The sequence below is a fragment of the Malaclemys terrapin genome, chromosome 3 (assembly GCF_027887155.1).
Source record: "Malaclemys terrapin pileata isolate rMalTer1 chromosome 3, rMalTer1.hap1, whole genome shotgun sequence".
NCBI classification, from domain to species: Eukaryota; Metazoa; Chordata; order Testudines; family Emydidae; genus Malaclemys; species Malaclemys terrapin.
Window position 1 is genome coordinate 73,930,007 of NC_071507.1, and position 20,654 is coordinate 73,950,660.

Here is a 20,654-nt window from a genome sequence, read left to right on the forward strand (position 1 = left end):
ATTTATTAGAGCATAAGCTTTCGTGGACTACAGCCCACTTCATCGGATGCATATAAGAAGTGGGCTGTAGTCCACGAAAGCTTATGCTCTAATAAATTTGTTAGTCTCTAAGGTGCCACAAGTACTCCTGTTCTTTTAACTTGATTTAATGCCGATTAACACCCTCCCCCCAACATGTAGACAAGCTCATTTACAGATAAGTGTAACTGGTCAGAATTGCTGGATTTTGAGAACTGCATAAAAGAACAAATTATGTCCATCAATAGTGAGATTATGGATGTTATTTGCAAGAGATGTTTTTCTTTGGTGGAGTCTTACTGCCTTTCCTAGATGACAAACAAATTATGCAAAGTTTTGATAGGCTTGTTAAGTTGTTTAAAGGGACTGCTAAAGGATAAAAACAACAAAGAGTCTGGTGGCACCTTAAAGACTAACAGATTTATTTGGGCATAAGCTTTCGTGAGTATAAACCTTGCATCCGAAGAAGTGAGGTTTATACTCACGAAAGCTTATGCCCAAATAAATCTGTTAGTCTTTAAGGTGCCACCAGACTCTTTGTTGTTTTTGTAGATACAGACTAACACGGCTACCCCCTGATACTTGCTAAAGGATAAATTATACAATATGTTAAAGATATCATCATAAAGGACTACAGTATAGTTCAAAGACTGCATTTTTTCAGTTCTGCAATCAACTGTATAGCTGCAAATATTCCAAAATATAGTATCTGTTCTTTGTAGTTCAGCCTAAATAATGCCATCACAAACTTACCATACATTTATAACAATTTCCAAAGAGCAATCTTTAAATAGAAAAAGCATTAGAGATGCTTTTAAAGCTGATAAAGATTACCTGCATGAGAAGGGTTGCAGAAACAAGCTCATATTAACCATTTTACACTTGATGAATTTATAAGTAAAAACAATTTTTTTCCTAACTGCATGAGTAACCTCATCTTGCCTCTATGTAAACCCATGGTATGTCCACCTCTTGAATACTGAGTGCAGATCTGGTCATCCCATCTCAAAGATATATATATGAAAAGGTATAGAAAAGGACCACAAAAATGATTAGGAGTTTGGAACAGCTTTCATATGAGGAGAGATTAATAAGACTGGGACTTTACAGCTTAGAAAAGAGACAACTACCAGGGAATATGATAAAGATCTATAAAATGATGACTGGTTTGGAGAATGTAAATAAGGAAGTGTTATTTATTCCTTCTCATAACACAAAAAACTAGTGGTCACCAAATGAAAATGATTTGCAGCAGGTTTAAAACAAACAAAAGGAGTATTTCTTCACACAATGCACAGTCAGCCTGTGGAACTCCATGCCAGATGATGTTATGAAGGTGAAGACTATAACATGATTTAAAAAAAGAACAAGATAAGTTCATGGAGGATAGATCCATCAGTGGCTATTAGCCAGGATGGGCAGGAATGCAAAACCATCCTCTGAAGTGTCCCTAGCCTCTGTTTGCCAGAAGCTGGGAACGAGTGACATAGGATGGATCATTTGATGTCTGCCTGTTCTGTTCATTCCCTCTGAAGCACCTGGTATTGGCCACTGTTGGCAGACAAGATACTGGGCTAGATGGACCATTGGTTTGACCGAGTATGGCCATTCTTATGTTCAAACCAACCTGCTATCTGAAAATGAAGTGTTGTTTTGCTGTTCCCAATAAAAAGGACTCTGCAACAGAAAATAAGCTAGAAACTTTGTTAGCATACGACAATCTTCTGTAGCTGTGATATTTTAGCTCTTCTACCCTGAAAGTACTTAAAACTTGTTTTGGTCTATTAACTAAGCAACTGTGGCTTGACAGATTCATATCCGATGTTCAAATTAATTGTTCAGGGTTTAACCACTTAACTCCCATTAAGGTTAATGCTGTTATGTTCACACAGTACAGACAGAAGTTAGATTAAAAAAAAAATGTACATTGCACTTTCCACAGTATTTTAACACTGCTTTATTTTTTAGAATCCAAGTCCTACCACGAAAGAAACAAAAAGAGAGAGACAAAGCAGGCTATTCCTTCAGGCAGAGAGGTACAACTCAACCCACTTTGGTCTAGACTGGGTTTTGCAGACTGAGGGATGAAGACCCAGATCTGTGCTTCTCTATAGAGCCACCTAGTGTGCAAGCAGGACTGGGAAACGTCATTTGCTTAAAGTAATAATTTGTAATTATAATACAGCTCTTAGTACACCACATACAGGATATGGTGATTATACATGTACTCCTGGGAGAATCCTGCACCACTGTTCAAGTGCAGAATTAATGTCCCCGGCAGATTTCCCCCCACCCTGCAGAATAATTGATACTGAAGGGGAGAAGGGAAGCTGCGATTACACCTTTCACCTACCAGGGGCTGACATGGCACCAGAAGAGAAGGCAGCTGGCTCAGAGGCTGGAGCAACCAGCTGCAGAAAGGGAGGGGTCAGCGACTGTCTTCTTCACAGCATCCTGCCCGTGGTGCCAGGTTGGGAGGCATGGGATATCAGGGGGATAGAAAGAGCAGGGAACACAAGACTGCTGGGGGGAGACAGGTCACACAGACTGGGGTTCAAAAACACTATTGGGGGGACAGATGGGGGTACAGGATCTAGTGGGGTGACAACATTGAGATGGGCTGAATGGGGGTACAGGGCCACATGGGGATGGGGGAGTAGAGGTGTATGAGGGGGTTGCAGGGACACATGGAGACAGGGGCACTAATGCCTGGCTGAATGGGAAATGGGGGTGCAGGGACACATGGGGACAGGAGCACATGTGCCTGACTGAATAGGAGAGGCTAGGGGTCAGCCAGGGTCTGCATGGGGGAGGCTCTCCAACTCCCTAACAATCCCTCTCCCCCAAAATACCTATTCCATACTTCTCCCACCCACACCCAATAACCCTCCAGGTTCACTCCCAGGCTCCTTCCCAGCAATTACTTCCGTGTCCTTCAGCTCCTCCAGTACCCCAGACTCGCCCAAGCCTTTGCACGCAAAGTTTTGTATTAATATGCCTGGTAAGGAATCTATTTGTCAAAAAAAAAAATTCCTAATCATTTTATCATTTTTGTTGTCTGTATTGTTATAGACATACTTGCTGACAGGTATTTTGAAATACATTACCAAAATAATTGAAACTGGCATGATTATATTATGTTATTTTGACAAAATATGCAGAATTTTAAAATACTGTGAAGAGAATTTTTTAATTTTTTGGTGCAGAATTCCCCAAGGAATATATATGTATATACATAGTGTATAATTCTATATGTAACAGCTGTCCATTAAAATCCCAGGGACAAATCCTACGCCTATTGAAATCAATGGGAGTTTATTCTACTGTTGTATCAGGGTATTTGAGCTACTTGTATCTTTAAAATGGGTAATACCGCAAAGATAGCAATTTACATACTACAAGGTTAAACATCAAGATTTTAATTGGAACTCACTTTATGTTGTAATAATTTGCCAGAATCACTTTCCAGGCCATAAACATATGAAATGTGCAACTTTCAAAAATATTCCTTGTTGATCAAAAATTAATTACTTTAAAATGGTTTTAGTCTGAAAATGACTATGTAAAAACGTTCCCTTCTTATTAAAAAAACCCTGTTATGTGCAGTCACACAGATAGCTCACTTTGCAGACTAAGATAAGCTTTCATGACTTTTAACTTCTGTTGATACTGCAGAGCCAATACAACTCTGGGAGGCTGAGATGGGTTCTCTTCTACCTCATGTATCAAACTTGTTAACCATCTTCTGACTGCAGAATCTTTATTGTTGGTGATAAGTTACTCTGAAAGAACCCAGCTTGACTTTCAGATTCCATGTTAAATTTGCAGAAGTGGAGGTTTGAAAAACAAACACCTCTATGCTTCTAAATTGAAAAGATCTGATCTGATCCTGGAGAGAAGATAAATATGGAACCTCATGATGCTGTTTATACAGTTACCTCTCAGAGAAGAAATGCACTTTAAAACCAAGTAATGGAGAAATCTTGACTTTTTAAATTAAAGAAGCTGCATAGTTACTTCAAGTACAAAGCCACTGGATTTGCAAAATACATGTGATAATTTTTCTGCAGATTAATGAATATAATCAAGAAGAACAAATTAAATGAAGAGGACTTCCAGAGAGAGTAAATTCACTTAATCTGGAGAGAGTATAATTTATATCTAAATATAGTTCTACTAAGAATGCACTTCCATGGACCCACCACAATTCTCATAACCTAGGATAAAGAAACAAAATATTTTCCATTTCTCTGATGTTTAGATCTGTTTTTCTTTTGGCTATTCTCTGATGAGAAAACGGACTAACAGAAAATAAAGAAAAGGAGTTAATGTCATCAATGTGCCATGTTTTCACTATGGCCTAGCAAACTGCTTTATTACTGGCTGAGGAATAAATGTTCTCAATCACACTTAAAGGTCTTCTGTGAGGGGAAGGTACAGATGCTTTATCCAACATAATAAAAGCTAACTTTAGGGGTCCTAGAGAATATTTTATATATTGTGCCTATAGCACAGAGATCTGTGGGCACTGTTGACTAACTATTTTTTTTTCCATTCAAAGAGAATAATTTTGGAGGAGTATTTATATAGGTACTCCCACAGAAAGAGACTGGCAGCTTTTTAAAATGAAAGCACTGTGTGGACAGATTTCATGAAGATCCAATGGAAGAATACAGAGCTAAAAGTCTCAGGATCAAAGGTGAAACAAATGATATTCAGGAGAATGAGAAAGCGTAGACAGCAATAAAGTAGTCCAGGGAGTTCTCAGGCTTGAAGCTGTATGAGCGGACTTGTTTGTGGGATCAGAGTGCTCTAGGAGGGAACCCAGATACTACAACATAATTAATGCAAATCAGTGTGGTTTCAAGGAAGATAGGTCTTGCCAAACAAAATGTATTTATTTTTAATGAGATTACAAGGTTGGTTGATAAAGGTAACTGGGTTGATATATTATACTTAGACGTGCATGACATTCTGATTAAAATGTTAGCATTATACAAAAGTCAATGTAGCCCATGTTAAATGGAATAAACAGTGATTGTTTGAAGTATGGCTGTGGCTGTGTTTGTCCCAGGATATGAGAGAGACAAGGTAGGTAATATCTTTTATTGAACAACTTCTGCTGGTGGATAGGACAAGCATTCAAACTTCACTGACTTGTGGAATTGCTCTGTGTAGCTCAAAAGTTCTCTGTGTAGCTCAAAAGTTTGTCTCTTTCACCAACAGAAGTTGGTCCAATGAAAGATATTATCTCACCTATCTTGTCTCTCTTTAAAAGGGGGGAAACATCATCCTAAGGGGCATTTATAATGGGCTTCTGCAGGGATCTGTTCTCAGAAAACTGCTATTCATATCTTTATCATCTATGATCTGGAAGAAAATATAAAATCATTACCTCTGCAGACAGATTAGTGGAGTGATAAACAGCGACGGGATATGTCAGTTTTACAGATCTATGTGGATCACTTGGTAGGTGGGCTCATTTTTTTTAACACATCCAAATCAATGTTATACATCTAGGTATGTTCCTTGGAATGCAGGGACACTGAAAAGGACTTTGGGGAAATGGTAGATAATTAAATGAACCTGAGCTCCCAGTTTGATGCTATAAGTAATAGGGAGAAAAACAATTCTTGGATGCATAAACAGGGAACTATCAGGTAGGAGCAGGGAGGCATCAATATACAACATTAGTGACACCATTACTAGAATACTGTGTCAGTTCTGGGTGTCCACACTTCAAAAAGAACATTGAAAAATTGGAAAGGGTTTAGAAAAGAGCTACAGGATAATTTAAGATCTGAAAAACATAACCTGTAGTCAGAGACTTAAGAACCTCAATGTATTTAGTTTATTCAAGAGAAGATTAAGTGACTTGATCACAGTCTACAAGTACCTACACGAGGAAGAAATTTCTGATAGTAGATAAGTTGAAGAGCTATCAGAAAAAAGGCATAATGAGATCTAATGGTTGGAATCAGAGGCTTGACAAATTCAGAGTAGAAATAAGGTGCATATTTTTAACAGTAAGGGTAAAAAATATTGGAACAATATACATAGGGATGTGATATACTCTATCACTTAAATTCTTTAAATCAAGACTGGTTGTCTTTCTAAAAGATATGCTATAGCTCAAACAGAAGTTGTTGGCTTCATGCATAAAATTACCAATGGCACGCGTTATTCAGGTAGTCAGAATAGATTAGCATCATGGATCCTTCTGGCCTTGAAATAATAGCATCCATGAAAGAGACTTTTACTCAGATTGCTATTGGGGGTCATACTAGTTCTTGTATGTGTGGGTATCAGTCTGAGTTTATTCTGTACCTACAATACATTAAATAGGGGGGAAAATGATGGCCTCATTATGGATTCACATGTCCAAAATGCCAAAAATTAGGATACAGAGGCACGTTGAGAGTTGCTAGCTCATGTTCAGGTGTAGAATAAGATGACGTTCCATATGGTGGATTTTTTTTTAATTTTTATTTATTTTTTCATGAATGAATGTATATGAAGAGTGTTGTGGTTATTTATTTCTGGAATGTATTTTCTATGCTTAATATTTTTGGAGGTGTGGTGGGAAATATGCTACAGCTTGTGTGCTAAACTTTGTGTGAAAGTGAATCTCAGAATTACCTGCTCTGAGCCAGAAGAATAAATATTTGAGATTTTCTGTACAAGGATACCGCTAGAGATTTGGGGGGGGGAGGGGAGGGAGAGAGAAGAGAGAAAGAAGCCCATTAGCCACTGGTAAGAAAATTGTTAGATTTCTTTTTAAAATAAAATATTCATATATTTTAAAATATCCTTGACCTATTACAGTTAGTGTCTGTTAAATATCAGTTTTAAGGAAACAATTGTAATTTATGGGGGGGGGTATTTGATTTTGTTAACTTAACCATTGTGATACAAATATTGTTTTCTGATCATAATGGAGAAATATATTAACATCTATATGTCCGAGAGTGCACTCTTTTGGAGCATACTTGCACATATGCAGCTTTCCTTAGCTGTGGACACCTTAACTTGGGACTTAAGTGGTGTGTAGGACCTGTGCAGATCCTGTACTTTGGTTCATTTTTGGCTAAAGTGAATTGGACACTAAATCATTTGTTGAAAAAAATGTTATTTAAATCTGACTTCTAACAAGACTGTAAGTTTATGTAAGTGATGTCTATCAGAATTTGAATCCACAGAGTTAGCCACCGGGTGCCCTATGAGGAACACCAAGCAGATGTCAAGCAAAAGTAAATGAGGGTGGCTCATGTAATGTCAGGAGGATTTAAGACATGAAGTAGAAAAGTTTTAATGAAGAGAGGGCTATGTGGTGAATCTGCACCTTGCTTCATTGACATGCTCTAGCAAAATAAGCTATTACCACTTCTGTTAGGATTGTGCTAAGATTTACTGTCTGCATAGTATTTAAAAAGTTTGGTGGAGTTGATCTATAATCCAAGATGTTTCAAGGAAGCTAAATCAAAAGCCTTATTAATATTTTCAGTGAAACAGGAATTTGTGCTGATCTGCCTAACAGAGTTTGTTCAGACAAGGCCTAATCAAATGGGAAAAACAGAAATGAATACAATAAAAGAGGGTATTTAACTATTGATGTGGCACCTTTTTCTATGCATTGTTTATGGCTAGAAGGGACTTGTTCTCACTGATGTCAACAGGAGTTTTGTCATCCATGCCAATGACAGCAGGATTGGATCCTTGATCTGGTCAACTTGACTAACTGGTGGTATTAAGAACGTCACATATGAAAACTCCATTCAGCCAGTTGTAATATTTTGCATTGTCCATTCAGTACCTAACCACAATGCCCACAAAATTCCCATTATAACAAAAAAAAAAAGTTTTCCTTTCATTGGACATTTGGGGTGTTAAGAAGAGAAGAAGAGAAAGAAAGCTTCTTTACATACTCTGGACTTTTTATGCGATTATTTTACTAGTATATTATATATTGTGCCATATATATATATATAATGAACGTTGAAAAATTCTCAAAGAGGGAGTGTGTACTGATAAGTAAGCAAGGTCTTGTAGGAATGGCAGTTTAAATAATTGTCCTTTAGAAGGTTTGAAACAACTACTGCTCCATTTAAAAATGACATAAAATTTGTCTAGAACAATCCCTATACAGAGAAATGCACAAGGATTACTGAATCCTCGGGAGGGGGGGGGAGAATGAAAGGATCTCAAATATGATTTCTATCTCCTCTGAAGTGTCCTGTACATGACACTGTTCGGGACACAATACTGGACTAGATGGGCCAACGATCTGATCCATTATAGCAATTCCTATATTCATAAGTTTCACATGAAGAAGATGTTGAGTTGGCCTGATGCACTAAATTATAGTGGGTTTGAACTTATCAAAAAAAGGGACTGAAAATGTTAAAACATGCTGACTTTTGTTATGGGTTTGGTTTTAGTTAATAATACAAGCCTGGGTTATCTGACATCTCAGTTTCTTAGTCAAAGATAAGTCAACACAATACAGAGAGGCTACACATTACGAACTCCGGTGAACCATATCGCAGTATCAGTCTGTCCCAAAAATATGGCCTTATTCTTGCTTGTTGTATACTCCCCTGGTTTACAACAAATGGAAAATCCCCATATTCTACTCTATTAGCACAAACCTTTCATTTTTTTTCTTATTTCGTTCCATACATGTTTTGAAAGACATAGAGACACCCATACCAATCAGACCCCAGTGCATCTGTACCTCATAGAATGCACATATTTCGTAAGAGCATACATCCGATTTTCTGACAGATTCTGCACAAGCAGAGGTTACAGCAATTTGACTAGTAAGTTTCCACAGTGAATGTTAGCACAAATACCTTATTTACTACTAGCTACTTTGTTTTAAATGCACAACATACCTTATTCAATAACACTTGTTGTTACAGCAGTAAAGCAACTTACATACTTTAGTTAATATTTCTGTTTATGAGAGCCAGTTTCACAGTTCTTAATACAATTCCATTCCTTCAATGGTGAAACTACGCCTGTGGCATTAGAACTATCATTTTTCTGGCAGGAGTTTTCTCCTTTATCTTTGGTCTAGCCCCAGAGCATTATGGAACTCAGGTTCAGTTCGGTCAACACTTTGTGTTGCTTCTATAGTATCTGAACAAATTTTCACTTTGAATTTTATCCCATTACTCCTAGTTATACTTCCTTGTATAATCCTGAATGATATTCTCTCCATTCTGTCTTCCAGTTAGTTGTAGGCTGTTATGCTTCCTACCTCTCATCCTCCTTACTTATCTCATAGCCAATCAATATTCATTTAAAAATTTATCTTTCTTCTGGACTCTATCCCTCTATTTTTGTTGTTGTTGCTTTTCTTTGGATTAACTCAATTTTGTCAATACTTTTTTAGGTGCACAGAACCAAACACAGCATCTCCTAGTGCAATCATGGCACAGTCATAACAGTAAGAGTATTCCCTCTTTGGGGTGGGGTTCTGTGCAGTGCCTCACAGCCCATGGGAAGGAGGGACTAAGGTGACTTTCAGCCACTTTTGGGTAGAGCTGGGTGGAGAAGGGTAATTCTGTTTTGTGGAGGATTTAGAAAAATCATAACACTTGGTTTCATTCCAATGTTGAAATTCTTCATGGAAGAGAAAGTCCTGGGGTCTGCATCTCAAAGGCAGTCTGCCTGTCAGTCTGCCTCGGAGCTGCTGACTGTGGCCGCCCTGGGACCCCCCCGAGGAGCCGTAAGCCTGGGAGCTACCACTCCCTGGGCTTCCTGGCTCCCTGTCTGCCCACCTGGGGAGCTGCTGAGGAACTTGGGAGTCAGGACTTCCATGCTCTTTATTCCACATCAACCTGACAGGTGGATTGCAAAAGAGGTGGGGGAGAGGGCTGAAGAAGACCTCAAGCTGGCTGAAACTAGGCAACTTTCCAATGGTTTAGAAACCTTCCTGCTTTCCATTGAACCTTCATTGAAATTGAACAATCTTTGCTAATTTAGATGATCTTATCATAATAAGGATGCTTGGACTCAAGGCAAGAATAATAGATAAATTATGTGACTTGTCAAAATGAAATGGTGGAAGAGATGGAGCCTGAGATTGAGGTTGCCACAACCCTAATTGGAAGGTGGACACTGTGTCTTTCTGTGATACATGTTGTTGAGTGCACTGTCTTTTATTATAATTATTTATTGCACTGCTTTAATGAGTCGTACTAAGAATAAGGAGGCTGTCATATTAGCTTGATATGTTTGAATAAGCTTGCTATTTTCTTTGCAGTTTTAAAATGTTTTTTTTAAATATATAAATTGTTTTAGACCTGCTTTCTATCTACTCCTTTGTTAATTTTACTTGCTGCAACAATTCACTTTTATGGTTTCTCACTCCTGTACACAGAATTGTTTTCCTTAGATGAAGATTGCTCATGAGCGTAGTAGAAATTACAGCTGCCTAACTTCTTTTCCTGCTCCCAACTTGATGTTGATACATAACACTTGTTTATATTAAACTGTGTTGGTCCAGCTTTGGCTCAATAGACTATAGGCTATTTCTTCACATTCATTGTATGAGTCTGACAGAGTCCACTAATACAGGCATTCTGAAAGTTTTCTAGAGTGTGAACTACAGACTGAGCCTGATTCTCATTTACACTAAAGCCCCTTTATACCACTTAGACCTTAAATTAGGTGTGAATATAATTTACTCCCAATTTAAGGCACCTTTGCAAAGTCAGAGTGCATTCATCTTGATGTTGAATGTTATGAGCTTAGGTATATTTGCATTAGCATTTTAAGAGCTGTTCAAGGCATCAAGGTTCTGTTACATCTAGTATCATAATTCCTACAGGGATAGTAAATGTTAATATAACCTTTTTATTTTGCATACTAATCACCGAGTTGCCAACTCTTGGTGGGGAATTATTAGTGGGGTATAGACAAATGTCTGAAGATAGACTAGCATTGGAAGCTGCAGTAGTTAAATTAGCTTTGGTATATCCACTATAATTCAAATGCAAACTATAGCGCATAAATCTTTTGTCGGAAACAGTTTCTGCAGCACTAGAGGCTAGTCTGGTGACTAGACCCCAAACTTACATATTATGTAGGAGAATTAATTACCAGCAATTATCAGAAATAAAAAAGAGGCTCAATTAAGAAAGAAAATAGGAAAGTGGTCATATCTGTGGCCCTCCAGCAGTTTGTGGACTGTCCATCCAAATATGCCAGTAGGCAGCTTTCAAAACATCATTCTGCCTCATCTTACAAAATTAACAGGGCTCACATATAGTCTATGACACACTTAACATATGTTCTGTGTCAAGACTTCCTGATTTCTGCAGTACATCAGTAACAAATTGTGTGGAAAATGTAGATTTCTTGCACAATGAATTGCAATATAATTCTAGTAAAAGAATATATTTGCATATAATGCAACAATTATATATTAGGCCTAGTTTAAAAAAAAAGTACAAATGTCAGATGTTTTAAAATCTTGTTTACTGTTTTTTCAAAATAAAGACAAAATTTATGATTTGTTTTTGGTCATTGAAATGTGTTGTCCAGTTCGCTAGCTTATAAATAAAGCAGGAACATTTTCTGTAATTATTTTGGTCACCCCGCCCATTGAAAACCAAATTCTCAATGAAAAATTTAGTCAAACTCAACATTAAGAAAGGAAAGGAAACATAAATGCATAAGCCACATTTTACCTTCAGTTGCACAAGTGCAGCTGTGAGCAGAATTGAGTATGCATTGTGTAAGCCACTGAAAAACTGAGACTAAAATTATAATGGCACCAGCAGTATTACACAAATATTAAGGAAAATTATGTGAAAACATGCACAGATTTCACTGCAGGATCAGGACCCAAGGAAATTCACAACCGCAGGAATCATTATGCCCTAAAGAATTCTTTATTTTTTTCTGGATGATTCCCCAGTAGTAGTGACAGGTAGCCTGATTCTCTTATTATCTATACTGGGTTGAGATCATTGTAACACAGTTGAGTTGAACAAAAAGTTACTCTTGATTTTTGTTGGTGTGAGACAAGAAAGCACATAGCATATTCTTCACATTTTCAGAGAGAAATTCGATACTTATAATCTCATAAAACTTGAAATAGGTTTGATTTAATATGAAATCAACCAAGACAGATTTTAAAAACAAGTTTTCCACACTTTAATATGGACTCTTAATAACAAAGATTTTTAGAGGGAGCAGGCTTATTAACTATTCACAGGACCAGGAGAAATTGTCAGGAGCTGAAGTTTTGCAGAAATTATGCAATTAAGCAATTTTATCAAATTCTCTGCATAATATAGAGAAATTGACACTTTTTAAACAATGAGAACACTTTACATTGACATTGGAAATACAATGAATGATTGAATCCTTCTTAAGTCTTCTGTGCTGCCTACTTTGTTGTTCATTGTTTACCATACTTTGCTAACCACAGTAGATATCAATTGAGACTAAGGAGATCAATTGAGTACAGGTAGCTAGTAGCTCCAAGAGAATATACAGGCAGAGATTTATCTAGCTTATGTGCTATGCTTGATTTACATAATTTTGGACAAGCATGACATACATTTTTAACACAGCATGCATTTCAGCAGAATTTCATCATTTATTTTCAATGGAAAAAAAGTTTGTAGATATCTAGTGACTATGGCTGTGATCCAAACTATCTTGCACACACAATATGAAGTTTAAACTGATAAATCCAAATTCATGACACTGGTCTGATTTTGTAATAATTACTCACTGGGTCCTTGCACATTTAAGTGATGCTGCTCCTGATGGGGACGACATACAGAGAATACAGCTACAGACTCTAATGCCTTTTCCATGTAATCTCCATTGAGCCAGGGGTGGATAGCTGAGCTGGTGGGACTCTTGAGGTGCACATCATTCTGATATCCACTGGCTTCTGTGTCATTTCTGATCATGGATTCTGAACCATAATGTGCATTCTTTGGCTTCCAGAGGAAAAAGAGGATCCTGCTATGAGACTCACCCTTTTGCATGATTGGGGGCATGATTTGATCCAGTGTGAGCACAATTGAGAAATAACCAATACTTTCTTTGCCTCCTTTCTCTAATAATGAGAGTGACTCTTCCTAATTAATAATTGGGTAGCATGACTACGGTGTAGCTAAACATCTTGTGCATCAATGCTCTGAAAACCTATGACACAACAGAAAAAGAAAAACACCTTTCAAAAGGCTGGTCTACACTGGGGGGGGAGGGGAAATCGATCCAAGATACGAAACTTCAGCTACACCAATAGTGTAGCTGAAGTCGAAGTATCTTGGATCGAATTACCTGGGGTCCACACGGCATGGGATCAACGGCCGCGGCTCCCCCGTCGACTGCGCTACCTCCACTCGCTCTGGTGGAGTTCCGGAGTCGACGGTGAGCGCGTTCGGGGATCGATATATCGCATCTTAATGAGATGCGATATATCGATACCAGATAAATCGATTGCTACCCGCCGATATGGTGGGTAGTGAAGATGTACCCTTGTTGGAGACAGAGGGTGGAGATATACTAATAAAAGGTTACTTTTAGACTTTTAAGAAGCACCCAGTATCATAACTTGGTGTTCAAAAAGCATCAGAATATTATCTGACTTCTGTTTATGTTTTTCATCCTTGGTTGTCAGTAGTTGTCTAGACAGAATGCAATGGGAAACACAGAAGACTTTTAATTAAAGGGGACTGTTTCAGTTTTTCAGTGGATCTAATAGCTGACTGGAGTTTGTACTTAAGATGAGTTGAAAAGTCAAAATGAAAGTTGAATTAAATACAGATATATATGACAAATGACCCTTAACACACATGATGTGCGAAAGTGTTCAGCACAGAAATATAGTTTTTACAAGAGTCAGGTGACCCTGGTGGAGGAAGAAGTTTTGCAAACATAATGAACTATTTTGGAGGGCTTATAAAATTAGTTTCCAAGGCTCTTTCTCCTGCAATTTAAAATACCCTCACCCCCATGGTAATAAGTACATTTTTTTCCAGCCAAAAAGAAGTCTGCAGCAAGTAAGACCGGATAGAGTAACACCACCCCCAAAGTAGGCTGACACAAGTGGGAGACATTGTTTAGAATGTGGAAAAAAAGCAGATACATTATCTTATTTCTAATGGGGTTTAGAGGAAGGGGAAAGAGAGGAGCATGGAATGAGGCTGAAGTGAAAATGCTGTTTGGGAGGAGTTGTCAGAGGGTTAGAGCAAATAGCCAATCAGCAGGGAGAGGGAACATCCAGAGTTAAAACTGAGAAAAGCATCTGATAATATCATCAGTGTCTGAAGGTTCCAAAGGTATCTGCTGCTACAGCTGTTTGTGCATCTGTTCCTGCTGATTGCAGTCTCCAGCTGGCTCGATTCAAGAGTTATTTTTTCTCTTTCCTTAACTCACATGACTGAGAGGAGGGGTATTGCCTCATGGGCCTGGGTGCCTGATAAAAATCTCTGTTTGGCTATAGAAGATGTTCAAGATGTAGGTTCATAGATTATAAGGCCAGAAGGGATTTAAAACATAATGGCTGTTCAGCTATCTATGTGAGTTGGGTTGGTGATCTTGGTCCAGCAGTTTTTGTTTGTTAGTTTTTAAAGATACAGACAGTTCCAAGTAAGAAATTATGAAGAAACGATCACAATTAATTTGACCCATTAATTCCTCCTTATGGAATATCACTGGGAATGTATTTGTGCAAATATATTATAGTTACGCACTGTTTTTAAAGTAAATAATTATATTTAGAGTTTCAGAGTAACAGCCGTGTTAGTCTGTATCCGCAAAAAGAAGAACAGGAGTACTTGTGGCACCTTAGAGACTAACAAATTTATTAGAGCATAAGCTTTCGTGGACTACAGCCCACTTCCGAAGAAGTGGGCTGTAGTCCACGAAAGCTTATGCTCTAATAAATTTGTTAGTCTCTAAGGTGCCACAAGTACTCCTGTTCTTCTTATATTTAGAGTTTTTCCTACTTTGTTTCCATACTCCTATTTTAGGCAAAGAAAAGATGGAGAAAGCAGTTCCAAATGGACAGGTATCTACATCACAAATGACCTCTACTATATGCATTAACTGAGAGCCATGTTAGCAGTCTAGAGAGCACTGGATGGATGGAGCTCATGGAAAATGACCCATCCTTTCACCACAGAAGATGGTCCCTTTAGTTTGAGGTTGAAGCACGTTGATGTGGCACGACTGCTGTCTATTCTACACCCTTTTGTGAACTCTCATTTTCCACTGCCCACCCACAGGCCATATCTTTCAGTGTCTGATGCTTGCTTATATAATACCCACCATTTTGGCAGGACCCCTGTGAGGTGCTATGTTAAATAAAATTGTTGGCAAATGCCTGGCATGCTCAAGTTATTACGAAGGCACACAGATTTAAACTGATGAAAATTATTGTGTGGATGATCTCTCTTCATTGCCTTCAGTGGGGAGGAGTCTGTATCATATATTGAGTGATACTCTGATTCACTGACAATGTAAACTGGGGGGAACAGATGGGAAAATATTTTCCTTTCCCAATCACACAATGGATGATGTGTGAAATGAATGCTATTGGAGATGAGCAGCCTGCAGGCCCTGGTTTTGACACAACACACAAGGTTTCAGTGGAATTAGTGTGTCTCACCTTCTCTGTGCTTTGGCACAAATAACTCAACTGAGCAAATGGTGTTTCTCAAAAAAAGAAAGAGCTGTCAGAGATTTGCAGGCATTAGAACCTCTGTTCACAGGCTGTCTGCAGTTACTGCATTTCCCTGCCAATAAACTGTTCACTGACTACTTAAACTCCTTAAGGCTTCTTAAAGAGCAAGTTCTAGTAGCTGCATCAGGCAAACTCTTGCTATACTGGTACAAATACACCAATGGATTTATTCTGGATTTACATTAAAGTAAGAGAACAGAATCTGACCCTTTATTATTTTATTTTTTCTTCTTTAACCACCCAGAATTTGGGGAATATGTTGGCAGTAAAGACTATAGTGGAGTTAGCTACTATGAAACTTGTGTGTGATGTATCCAGTTATAATATAGTGTTGCCTTTTGTCTTCTGTGCGTTGCGCTTTTACATTGCTAAACTCTGTCCCTGGATCCAATTCATGACTGCTCTGTTGCACTTTGCACCAGCTATACTGATGGTGAAGTGGCTGCTCACCCCCTTAATGAGGAACGTCTCTGGTGCAGAGGGCCTTCCTCACTAGATGAAGGCCAATCTTTGTGCATCAAAAGAATTCCAGTGCAGGGGGCATTCTAGGGCATGTTGGGGCACATTTTATGGGTGGCGAGGAGTTTGGCAGGGCAAGTCCTGTAATCCAGCTATCCTCTGGAGACCCACAAGGGCCTGGACAATTGGATTAGGGTGACCATACATCCCCTTTTGGCCAGGACAGTCCCGTTTTTAAGCTCTGTCCAGGCTGTCCTGACTTTTTTGACAAAAATAGGCATTTGTCCTGTTTGCTCTTCCCAACTGATCAGTTGGGAAGAGCAAACAAACAAATGCCCAGTTTACAAAAAAAAGTCAGGTATGCCCCCCCTAGTGGGGGTTCAAAGGAACTTGGTGGAGGTGGCAATGCGAGATGCTGGGCAGTGGTGCTGAGGTGTCAGACCTGTGCCAGGTGACATGAGTCTTAGCCCCACCCGTAGCTGCAGGTGGCATGGACCTCGGGGGTGGGGGAGTGTCAGCCCCAGACGTGGACAGCAGGAAGTTGTGGGGGGCAGCCCCAGCTCCAGCTCAGAGCGGTAGGGGGCCCAGCCCCAGGTGGCATGGGGCAAGGAGCTTGGCAGGGAGGGGGTTAGCCCCAGCCCTGGGTAGTGGAGGGGTGGCTCTGATGAGCCCTGTGGGGGGGAGGAGAGGGCCCCTTGGACTCCAGGGAGCCACAGCTGTCCAGTTTTTACTTTAGGAAATATGGTCACCCTAAACTGGGTATGAGCTAGAGCAGACCACAAGGATAAAGCAAGCACAAGCAGCACTTGCCAGTCTCTGTATTGTACTCAGCACTGGTACAGGGATGAATTGCTCATATTGGTCCCTTCTGGCCTTAACATCTATGAATCTTTAAATTCAATCCCATTTCCAGGATTTTCAAAAATAGGTGCCAAAAAAATGAGAACATCATGTAAAGTTAAGTTTCTAAGGGCCAGATTTTTAAAGGTATTTAGGTACCTAAAGGTGCAGATAGGTGCCTGCTGGGATATACAAAAGCACCTAGGTGCCTAATTTCCATTGATTTTCATCACGTTATGTACCCAAGTGCTTTTGGACATTCCACTAGGCACCGATCTGCACCTTTAAGTGCCTAAATACCTTTAAATATCTGTCTGTAAGTCCATATTGCGGCATTTAAGTAGTCTGATTTTCAGTAATGCTGAGATCGTAGTGATCAAAATCCCTCTGCATCGATGGGAACTGCTGCAAGCTCAGTAAAAATAAATAAGGCCATAAAGGCACAATACACACACATGGCATTGTAGTTTTATAGCCACATAAAAGGCACCCTTTTTAGTGTAAAATGTTTGCTACAGTACTAGTTCTTACTACAGTCTGTTGAAGTAGAACTCCCTTCTACCTACCTCTGTACCACAAAACATATTAACCCATTTTATACAGCATGCTGGCCTGCATAATGTAGTGTCCATGTTAAAGAGATTGAAAGCAACCATTGTACTTGTAATTTCCACTGTAACCACCCCCCCACACACACACACAAACAATCAACCAACAGTTCTGATGGACTTTACTGTACCTTTGAAAAATTGAACAAAACCAATGGAGAACTCAACTCCTCCCCTCAGGTACTCATTGCAAAACATTTCTGTGGTGATCAAGAGGAGTCAACATAAATGCACTGCTAATAGTGCTATTATTCACAGTGGCTATGTCATAGCAGCTGCTCTAAATTACATGCCATGGCATACTATTGTCTGTGTACAGAACTATTCACAGATAAAAAAAAACTAAAAAGGCTGAAATACATTCCTGTAGAATACAATCTAATTAGTGAATCTTCTACAATTAGTTTCTTGATTAGATATAATTATCCTAATTGGGTAAAATATATGAAATTACAGAAAGGTATGTTTGCACATGGGGAAAAAAATACCAGGCTAGCCATTAAAGTGCATCCCCCAGTAGTTAGTTTTTTACCTTCTCCAGAAGCTAGCTAGGGAAGAGGATTTTGAGCATTATCATTGCTGCAGTTAATTTAGACCTTAATATTCATTTACTGCACACCTGATGCTATTATGCTAGATTTAGAGGGTGCCACAACAATATTATCCAATACACTTTATTTAATTTTAATTCATTTTTCCTATATATTCCCTCTAGCGCTCCTCCAATTATAAAATGATAATTGTATTTGCTGGCAGTGGGTGGTATGAAGGATAAACAGAGAATATTTCTGCATATCAAAGTACTGTTGAGTCAGTGATCTGTGAGTCATTTTAAGCAGCAGGAGCACCAGTATGTTGAGGAAATTTAGGCAATATTTTATAAATATATATTGTGTGTATATAGTCCAACTCAAACCCTAGGAAAATAATGGAGAAGAAAAGAGTGAAACATCTAGAAGGTAATGAAGGTCTGAGCAGTAAACATGAGTTTAGCTTGGTTGCTTTTTTGAGAGAATTACAAAATAAGTGCATGAAGTGAAAGTGGTAGATGTAATGCATTGAGTTTTTAGAAAAGCATTTGATACAGTGTCTTGCAAAATGTTACTGAAAGTGACTTCTAATTGACTTAGAAGTACTTCACATGGAATGAAATCTAAAATGTAAAGAGATGGTACAGACATGTGTCTAGGCTTTTCGATTTGGGAGAGCTGTAAAAGGGGTTACTGTTGGATTCAGTGTTCAGTACAGTCGTCTTATCTTCATTATTGGTTTGAAAGAGAATAAACACTGTGTTAAATAGACAAATCAGTCACGAGAGAGTTAAGATTCAAGAGAAAACAGTTGGTGAGGTGGTCAGCCAGTAGCCTGCAGAGGGGTAAGGGAAATTGCCAGGGATCTTGGGTGGGAGGAGCACTGTGAGGGTAAAGAAAGAAGTAGCAGCAAGGACTGTTGATTGATAGGTGGGAAAGCAAGAGATGCTTGTGGCTTTGCTGAAAAGGAAAGGAGTAGAGAAGGGACAACTGGATAAGTGGGGCAGGTGGTGGAGGCCACAGTACCTTAACAGTGGGGTTTGGAAAGAGGAAGTGTGGGTGAGGGAGTCAAGGAAAAGCAGCAGAAGAGATGGCGGATCAGTGCATGGGAGCCATCCATATAGAAGTCCTTTAGCAAAAGTTTTGTCAGCCAGATAGGGTATTCTGCACTGTTTCCCAGTTTCTTGAGGCTAAGCCTGAGATATGGTGGGGTGGGGGAGGGGAGAGTTTGAGTAGTTTGGCTTCCATACATCTAAAATATTACATAAATGCCAAGTTGAATGATCAACATGCTTTACATTTTCCTTGTTTTACAGATGGGGAAATTAACACAGAGGTTAAAGTGACTTGTGCAAGCCCACTCAGCAAATCAATGGTAGAGTGGAGACCATAATTACCAAATGTTTTTTTTTTTTAAATGTCATTGGACAATTCTCTGAAAATGTTGCAGTTCTGCGAGTTACTGTGGTGAGAGTCACATGCACATCCTGAGGAATTATAGGTAACTTCAGTAGGATGTTCTGAAGAATATAGTGGCTGCAAACAAAACTAGAGAAGGCTATGAAGAACTTCAGAGAGCTAATAGAGGTTGGTGAATGGGAACTGTGTTGGGAACTGAAATTCAATGTTGACAAAATACAAGGTAATGCACAACAGAAGGGATCATTTGAACTACTCTTGCACTTTACTGAAACAACTCTGGAAAGTTGAATTAAAAAAAAAAAGTTAGGATGTATAAAGAATGAGACAGAAAATAATATGAAAATGTTATGATGTTATATGACCTCACCTGTAATACTGTATTCATTTCTGGTTACCCTATCTCAAAACAGGTATAGAAGCAATAAAGAGTTTCAGATACAGGCAACATATATTATTAGAATCATGGAAAAACTTCCATTTAAAGAGAAATGGAAGAGATTGAAACTGTTTCATTTAGAGAGGACATAATAGTGATATAAAAACCAAACAGTATAGAGAAGGTAAACATTTACCTATTTACCTTCTCTCATGATACACGAACAAAGGGACATTCAATGAAACTGAAAGTCAACAAATTCAAATCTGATAAGAAATAATAAAACCTGATAAGTATCTGATGCATAATTATCATGTGGAACTCACTCCCACAAGATATTAATGTTAGTAGATTAGCAGGATTCAAAAAAGGATTCAACTTTTATTTGGAAAATAAGAACATCACTGTTACATTTAGATAGAAGCAATTAAAAATAGAAAAGATACAAACACTTATGCTTCAGGGTAACAGGCAACCATTTACTCTTTGGGTTTAGGAAGAAACTTTACATATGGACTTGTTATCCCACAACCCATTATCTGGTTTCTTGTCCTTCCTCTGAAGAATTTGGTTTCTCTGAAACCAGTAGAAAATTTACTTAATTCTAACTGCTATGAATCATAAGGGAGTTTACAACTCATTTGAGTCAAGAAAGGATACAAACATTTTTCTACAAGACT